Source organism: Macaca nemestrina, chromosome 10, assembly GCF_043159975.1.
Source record: "Macaca nemestrina isolate mMacNem1 chromosome 10, mMacNem.hap1, whole genome shotgun sequence".
Lineage (NCBI taxonomy): Eukaryota > Metazoa > Chordata > Mammalia > Primates > Cercopithecidae > Macaca > Macaca nemestrina.
In genome coordinates this window covers 123,160,645-123,169,770 of record NC_092134.1, presented here as the reverse complement: position 1 = coordinate 123,169,770, position 9,126 = coordinate 123,160,645, and the positions used below count along the sequence as shown (strand labels likewise).

At 36.9% G+C, this 9,126-nt stretch overlaps 1 long non-coding RNA gene across 2 annotated transcripts; it reads right to left on the bottom strand.

Annotated features, from left to right (window-relative positions):
• Positions 1 to 366: 366 nt before the first annotated feature.
• LOC105481352 (uncharacterized) lies at positions 367 to 8,374 on the bottom strand. 2 transcript variants are annotated; one of them, XR_011609309.1, is made up of 4 exons: positions 7,900 to 8,374; positions 6,993 to 7,156; positions 5,326 to 5,407; positions 367 to 1,653 (listed from the first exon to the last, which is right to left on the bottom strand). It is a non-coding gene; the product is annotated as an uncharacterized lncRNA (long non-coding RNA). The 2 variants fall into 2 exon arrangements; XR_011609308.1 differs by having other exon boundaries at positions 367 to 2,616; positions 7,900 to 8,373.
• Between the last annotated feature and the right edge of the window lie 752 nt (positions 8,375 to 9,126).

Below are 9,126 nucleotides of genomic sequence, written 5' to 3'. Positions count from 1 at the left end.
AGGCTGAGGCAGGTGGATCATATGTGCCCAGGAGTTCAAGAACAGCCTGGGCAACACAGTGAGACTCCGTCTCTACAAAAAATATAAAAATTAGCGGGGCATGGAGATGCACACCTGTAATCCCAGCCACACAGGAGGTTGAGGTGGGAGGTTGAGGCAGGAGAATCGTTTGAACCTGGGAGGTGGAGGCTGCAGTGAGCCAATATTTCACCACTGTCCTCCAGCCTGGGTGCCAGAGTGAGACTCTGTCTCAAAGAAAAAAAAAAAGTGACTTCATTTCATGTGTAGTTCATATAAATAAGTTCAATTTATAAGATCTTTCCCCTGGAAAGTGGTGATCTACTTAAGAATCCATGGTCACAATTTTGGTACTGGCTACTGAGTGGCTAAAGTCTCAGAGAAGAAGGCCCTTTTAAAAGCAAGACTTAGCAATCAATGCACATGCACATGTTGAAAGTACTTGACATAGTCTTTATTTAAAACGTTTTATTTAAAACAACCATTTACTAATTGCTCTTGATTGTCAGTCTCTGCAGCTGGATTACTTTTCCCAGTCTGCATGGTATATCATCTCACAAGAAAGGACTGTGATTTTGTTTCATCTGCTGATGACATCAATAAAGTACATAGTAAATCACTACTACTATGTTGTTTTGAGAAAGTATAGTGAGTTCACTAGAAACCATATCATGCACTGCATTATTTTTTATTTTTTGACTAAATTAGGAAATAGTCATATTTTATGGACTACGTGGAATTTAACATATAACGTAATAATCATGATGATTAGCCCCAAACTGAAAACAATACTGAGACATGCCACTCTCATTCCACAATGATTTTTAAAAATATTTTCTACTTAGATGTATATAAATAATAGGTACCAGCATGATACTGAGACCATCCTGAGAGAATAGACCCACACATTCCTTCAGGAGAAAATGTATCTGAGAAAACTGAAACATCTCCTAATTATAAAACAGTTGTTAACTAGCTCTAGGCTCTAATTTTAATGCAAAATATAAACTTTAGTCACTTACTCATGTATGATTGAAGATTTATCTTTTGCTGATTTTATTTTAATAGAAATAATCCTCATAAAGAATGAAGAAGCAGCCAAAAAGAGTCTTAAAGGAGAATTTGAAAATAGATATATTGGTAGCAGGAAGGAAAATATAATTTATGGGTAAACATCTTTTGAACACTTTTATGTAATCAAACTTTAGTAGGAAAAGCAATGTCCAATAACAATTGAATTGACTATTGAACATTATTTCTCTAAATGTAAAATAAATACAGAAGTATTCTTTCTCCATCATAGAAACTGACTTAGCTTTTCTATTTTTATTCATATATTTATATTCACCTCCCATTATTTTGTTTTACAAAGAAGTTGAGACACATGATGAAGCTGCTGTATATGATATGATTACAAAAACTAAGGTATTTTAGGAACTATCATTGATAATGTTTATGTTTATTAACAAAATAAATCTAGCATTCTTGAGCACATCAAAGTTAAATTAAGTTCAAGTTATGCTCTTAAGCCTTAGAATACAATGGATAAAGACCAGTATCTCAGGTTCCGTAGAATCTCAGGTTCTCCTTTATGGCTCCTTTTGGCTGCCTCTTCATTCTTTATGAGGATTATTTCTGTTAAAATAAAATCAACAAAAGATAAATCTTCAATCATACATGAGTAAGTGACCAAAGTTTGTATTTTATCTCAGGTTCTCTAGAACCTGAGATACTAGTCTTTATCCAGCCGGAAGATAGAATTAACTCTTAGCATATATACTTTTCAGTCATGAAGTTCATGAAAAAGACTTAATTTGATTTTAAAACTTCATAATTAGATTAACTCTATCATCAGATATGTCTTCAGTTATTCTCATTTACATGAATTTGCTCTCACCTATCATGGTATAGATTTATCTATCCTGTGTGCTACTTTATCCTTTGTGCTCTGTTGGGGTTTCACAAATCAGTTCATATCACCTAAATTGATCAATCTGAATTTGATTATAGAGCTAAGGGAAGGCAACACACCTATAGAATACTATTTTAATCCATACGGCCATATATTTATTGTAGCAGCTATTTAGTTTAAACTAATGAAAAACCTCTAAGCCTAATAAATTATAAATATCTTAAATTTGAGCACTTGAAACTGAATGAGAATCTGAATTTAACCTCATTTTGTGTTCATACAAAGACTAAAGAGCTAAAAATTGGTCTAAAAATTTTGCATCCATTATTCATATCCAGTTAGTGTTCTGCTATTGTGCCCAGAAGAAAGTGATTAATGCATGGCAAGCACCAAGGTCAAATTTATTTTGGGTACAACATAATGTACCTCTATATTTCAGACTGCTGTCATGGCATGAATTCTTAATATCCTCATAACATTAACTTTATGTTCGGTCACAATTTAGAAAGTATTAATGTTTATACCATGTTAAGATATAGAAACAATTGGAGATACAGAACAACAACAAAAAAAACTATCAACTAGTTATATTTCAAATAGTGTATTTTTTTAAGTGATTATACTGTACATCAGTTTTTAAAATATTTCAGGTACATAATAGCTTTTTCCTGTCCCAGAAGCCTGGCCTGTGGAAAAGAAAAAACATTGTCACTTCCACTTCTAATCTCACTCTATTTTCAAATAACCTTAGCATAACACAGCTTTAGCTCATTAACTATAGATATCCATCACTTTTCAAATTAGATATGCTTCATTGAATTTGGCTGCAATGCGAATTTATGCAGATTTAAATCCGATGTTTTTCAGTGACCTCCCAAATATAATAGAACATGTGATTTCGTTGAAAAGTTCATTCTGTCAACTCTGGACACAAAGCATGTTACAGGTGCGGTGAGAACATGGCCGCCAGAGGCCATGGAGCACTTGCCATGGAGCGCTGTGTGTTTCCAAAGGCCCTCAGCTCTGGCTGCTGAGGGAAAAGCCCCTGGGCCTTATGCCCCTGAGGGTGAGAGCTGCAGGTCCTGACACTCACCAGTCCAGATAGGGCTGCATGGAGGCCTGGGATAGAAACAGTTTCCCCAGTCGGAAAACTCAGCTTTGGTCCAGAGCCTACTCAAAACTCCCTGAATAGACTCAGGTAGGCTAATGATCAAGGGCACAATTCTTAAATCTAAAATCCTAAAATTCAAAAAGTTGTAAAGCTCCAAACTCTTTTGGCAGCAAAGCTGAAATGACCTGAATCATTTGGCTGCAAAATATGACCTGAACTGGTGTGAGGCTGTTTATAGACATTATTTATCTCACATTAGGTGAACATTATTGTTTTTCTGCCAAAATATGAATCTGTTTGATTACAGGGAGCCCCAGACTTTGCTGGGACTTTTTATATAGTACATGATATTTGCACTCTGTTGTCTTCTAAATTCTGATACCCAAAATATATGTGGCACCAAGGCATTTGGATAAGAAATTAGGAAAGTAATGTCTTCTGAAATTATGTGGTAATGAATTTAACTATTGCAACCTACTGCTACGTATTAATGATATGACTTTGGATAAATTACCTAATGTCCTTAACCTTGTTCTTATCTTTAAAAAGTGAGGAAATCAAATAGTGCTCAAATGCTTTGATGGTATTTGCCTAACTTGGGAATCAGTTTTCCAACACTACCTTTTCCTAAAAATCACTTCCCTCTCCCTGCCTCTGCCCTCACTAAATATTAGAACTCAATGGCTTATGGGGAGATCCCCACATGCACAGTATTCCAAATGTTGCTCATGTCCTTTTGTCTAGATATTTACAATGTCTAATAGAGTTAAATCACAACAGCGTATTTATCTATGTATTACCATAATCTAGATGTGTGTTTCTCAAGACAAGAATCGTGGTGTTTCGCACCTGCACATGTGATTGGGGGGAAAAGACTATAGTCTCAGAATCTGAAATATGACTATCCCAAATAAAAAATAGATAGCAGAGAATGGGAAGGGAAGTTCATATCCACCAGAGGCTGGAGACCACCTCAGCCCAGTTTCTAAACCCACTAGATTTACAAACTTTTCTCTACAGTGAGCTCAGTCTAAATCCACCGCACTCCCACTGTCTTGATGTTAACTGGCAAGAAGGGGTTCTGTGAAACTCACATGGGGAAAGAACCTTATGCTACTGGGCAGAAGAGAAACGTCTAGTTCCCAGTTAGCAAATATCAAGAAGACGTTTCCATAATTGTCCAAGAAAATGGTGAACATCCATAGAAGTTCAGTTTTTATCCAGGAAAGCCAAACACTATGGACCTTTTCTGGTTTTTGATATTTTAACCAGCTCTATGAGCTATGAAGACTCAGTTTATAGAAAGATGGACTCAGAAAACTGTCCAATAAATGTTTCTCTGATACTAAACGTAACATATTCAGTAGTGAAAAGTGTAGCATATAAAGATAATCTGAGTGTCTGGAGAGACCTGAGAAATTATCTAATATCATTTAACAAATAAAAAACTGAAGCTCAGAGAAGACTAGTAACTTGATTAAACTTACAGAGCTGGTAAAAGGAAGAGCCAGAAGGACTCAAATCCTTTTGTTCATTGAGAAAATAATAAATAAATGACAGCCTATGTCTCCACTGAAAAATATTTGTATTAAAAATAACTATCCTTGGACACAGAGTAGTGGTGGTGTGTGGGCAGTGGAGTTGGAGACCTAGCGCTAGAAGTGGTTCTTCCAGTAACTTAGGCAAAGCAAAAATCTAAGGCCCTTCCAGTTGTGAGGTGTTCTGATGCCATGGTTACATGGGTTCTTTCCCAGTAACATCAAAGTAATATAATCTCCAACGATAAGAACCAAAGAAGACATCTGATCTTATAAGAATCTGATCCAATGGCTTTAAACATTAAATGGAATATTAAATAGAAGAGATTTTAGCCTGATGCTCAAGATTTGAATGTATGGTATATTTAAACCCTTGGCCGAATATATTTTTTAAATTATAAAAAAATGATATTTTCTCTGCTGGGAAATTATTAGGAATTCTAATTTTATGCATACCGCAAGTCTTCAACTATTTATGACTGTTCAAAAGAAACCATGCTGAGCTTCTCTGTCAATGACTTCTAATCAGAGAAGCCTTCTATATGCTTAGCATAAATAGGTGATGAGAGCAGTGAAAGGGCATCACCGTTTGTCACAACACTTGACATTTAATATTACTGTCACAGATGCAGGCCTCCTGGGAGAGGAAAGGAGAAGTTATTAAGAAAAGGGACTTAAGAATACTTTATAAAATCCTACCCTCTTGATTTTATTTGAATTTTTTTTTTTTTTAACATTCAACTCACCCTGTTTGGAGAACCCCTCCTGCTTTTTTTTGTTTATGTCAATTTCATTCTTTCTACTTTTCCCATTGGCTTGTGCTTCCTCCTGTTAAATTGACATGCCGTGAATCTTTTAGATATCAATTCTCAGTAGAAATCCTTCAATATTATTGAAGTCCGTGTGCTTGCTTATTTGAACTTTATTATTTTTTCCCTCTACATACTATTTACTTCAAACCATGTAATAGACTTTAAAACATGTGTTCACATTATCTTTGGGGGAAATACTCTTACCCCATGGGACAGTATAATAGCAAGCTTCACTCAAAGACTCTTATAAAACATTAGGGGGTGATTATTTAAATTACAAAGGACTTTGTAAAAGCTACTCCCTTGGTGCATTTAAGTGTTTATTTACTGAACTCTGTTATGAGGAAAGTGGCTTAAGTAGCCACTGCCAAATGGCGGCCAATCATAAGAGAAAAGGCAGCTAGGACAAGACAGGGTAATCAGCAGGAAAATGGTATTGCCTTGCAGTTAGTGTGCATCTCATCATTTAGGCAAAGCAAAATATTTGTAGGGATACCGTAGTCCAGTTCAACTTAAATAGGAAAAGTACTAACTATAGGTGTAAAATGATCCTGCTACTTCTGGTTGATTCAATCCCATCCATGAAGTATAGTTTAATTGTTGCCAAGAATCAGAAAAGGAGCCTTTCAAAAACCGATTGGACACTATAGTGTATCTTATACATTAAACTTATCGTTCCTTTCTATACTGTTAATGATCCAACCCATCTTAAGCCCTATTGAGGCAAATTGAAACTTTACTCTGTAAAGTAAGCAATGATTATGACTGCTTTTAATAATGTATTATTCATATCTTACAGAATCAAGGACTTCTTATGTGCAGTGGATTTTTTAATCTCAAGGATGACAATATTTATCAGAAAATATGTTGAATAACACATGTACCACATGAATATGTTATATTCTGAATTTGAGGAAAAACTATCCCTGTAAACAGTACTTTGCCCTTTCATGTTAATAATCATTTAGGTGGGTGAGCAACTTAGACTAGCATTGGTGATTCAGAGGGGCGTTGAGGAGATCATGCTGAGCTTGGAATTGCAGTTTATGAGAGAAAGCATGGTTCAAGAATGGATGATCCAGGCAGAGACCAGAATCACATAACATTTCATGAATTTACTAAATGAGAACATATAAAAAGCTCACTCACAAAGTTGAATATTAGTTTTGAACCCAGACACAATGCATACTTACTACTTTTTAGAAATTAGAATTACTGGCCAGGCACAGTGGCCCATGCCTGTAATCCCAGCACTTTGGGAAGCCGAGGCAGGCAGTTCACCTGAGGCTGGGAGTTGGAGACCAGCCTGACCAACATGGAGAAACCCCATCTCTACTAAAAATACAAAATTAGCCAGGTATAGTGGTGCATGCCTGTAATCCCAGCTACTTGGGAGGCTGAGGCAGGAGAATCGCTTGAACCCGGGAAGTAGAGGTTGCAGTGAGCCGAGATTGTGCCGTTGCACTGCAGCCTGGGAACAAGAGTGAAACTCTGTCTCAAAAAAAAAAGTGGGGGAAAGAGAAATTAGAATTATTTTGGCACGAGAAAGAGAGAAAGATCAGACATGCTTGGACTGGTTCAAATTTGTATTTCTGCTTTACCGATTGGCTCTCTGGAGACTCAGTGGCTGCTGTAGGTCTTTCAACTGGTTCAAGTAGCCTTTACATGGATACAGACTACTGATTCCATAAATACAGAAATTTCCAGATGGTCCCATCTCAGGGGGAGTCATTTGAGTCATGACTGGCACACAACACTGAAAATGCTGGAAAGATGGCAAATATTAGTAACTTATAATACTAGAGGAGTGAGTGAGAACATACAGGACCCAGCATTTAAATTTATTTCAGGAATCAAAAACACCAGACTCTCTATGTCCCTGGTAGACTGTTTCCCTCCCCTAGAAAGCTCGTATAGCAGGGTATAAAGTAGCAAGAATTTGCATATGGAATTCATGATTAACATTAAAATGAGAAGAAATGTTCCATTTTGTATTTCTGTTGGAGGGACTGCAGTGGGCCGGCTATCAAGCAGCATTAGAATTGACTGGGTCAGTCCCAATGAATGTGATTTTTCTCCATCAATTATTCAAAAATTCTGAGTTTCATCATCCAACTGAGAGGCCGCATAAATCTCAGACTTACGAAGCTGATCAGGTAGCAGGTGATGCTAGGGGCCTTTTGGGAACAGGACTAAATAATCAAGTTCAGACCTGAGTCACCAAGATGGGCTTGAGAAAAGAGGATGAACCGAGAAAATTAGAGCAGTGAGAAGACCATATGGGGACATTTGGATAGATAAGACAGTGTTTTTGCAGCTGCTGTGAGTGCATAACATTTAGGCAAGAGAGATGCATTAGTTATCCATTGTCATAGTAATGCTGCCTAACAATTTACCCCAAAACTCATGGCTTAAAACAATGGGCATTTATTGAGCTTATACGTCTGTGGGTTATCAATTTAGACTGAGGTTGGCATGACAGTTCCAGCTTTAGCTGGATGCACTCACGTGTCTGGCCGTCAGCTGCGAGTCAGATGATCCTGAATAGCCTCCATGGGAGCTGGAGCAATTCAGAACTGGGTTTCTTCTCCAGTAAGTTAGCCTTTCTTGTGACAAAGAGAAACAAGAGATACAGCAAAAATACAAACGTACTTTTTAAAGCCTCTATTTGTGTCATATCTGCTAACATCTCATTGTTCAAAGCAAGTCCCAGGGACAAACCAGAATTAAGAGAGGGAAAAATAGACTCATTCTTGTTAGCAAGAGAAAATATAAAATCAAAGGCAGAGGGTACTGTGTTAAATATCTACTGCTCCATTAAAAATTTACCCCAAAACTTAGTAACATAACACAACTGCCGTCTAATTTGCTTACTATTCATAGTTAGTCTTCTGGAGGCTCAACCAACAATGTGGCTGAGATTAGATAATGTGGCAGAGGGTACTGTGTTAAATGTCTACTGCTCCATTAAAAATTTACCCCCAAACTTAGTAACATAACACACCTGCCATTTAATTTGCTTACTATTCAGAGTTAGTCTTCTGGAGGCTCAACCAACAATGTAGCTGAGATTAGATAAGGTAAGATGTCCTGACACATGTGTCTGACAGTTGGTGCCGGCTATCAGCTGGATCGTGTCTCATCGACAGACTAACCCAGGATTTCTCATGATGGCTGGTTTACAAAAGTGACAAGAGAGGGCATATTCTATTGCACAAGTGTTTCGTGGTCATGATTGCTAAAGTCCCATCAGCCAAAGCAAGTTGTGTGGTCAACGAAAAATCACAGAACCAAGCCCAGCATCAGTTCAGGAGGGTGTGGATACAGAGAAATATGATTATTAGGGACTATTAATGTAATAAGCTACTACAGGTGTAGATGCAGGGAGAGGATCGATGTAATGACATCATCAATGTAATCAATCTACCATAAGAGAGATATTGAAGGAGAAATGTAAGGGGACTTTTAGAGCATCGGCACTAAATTTCCCTTGGAATTTTCAAGAATTGTAATAGAAAAGCTTTTTGTTAAAGGAGCTTTGGTGAGTTCTGCTGTATAACACACTTTACTTTCCCCTCGGTGTATATATTTTCCATTAACAATAGTAAAGATTTAAAATACTTCAAATTAATCCAATTAGAAATAAATCCCTAGCTACAGAAAATATTTCTTGAACTGCAATTCATGCAGGACTGAGCTATAAGCACCTTGAATTTATATAGGATACATAATGGT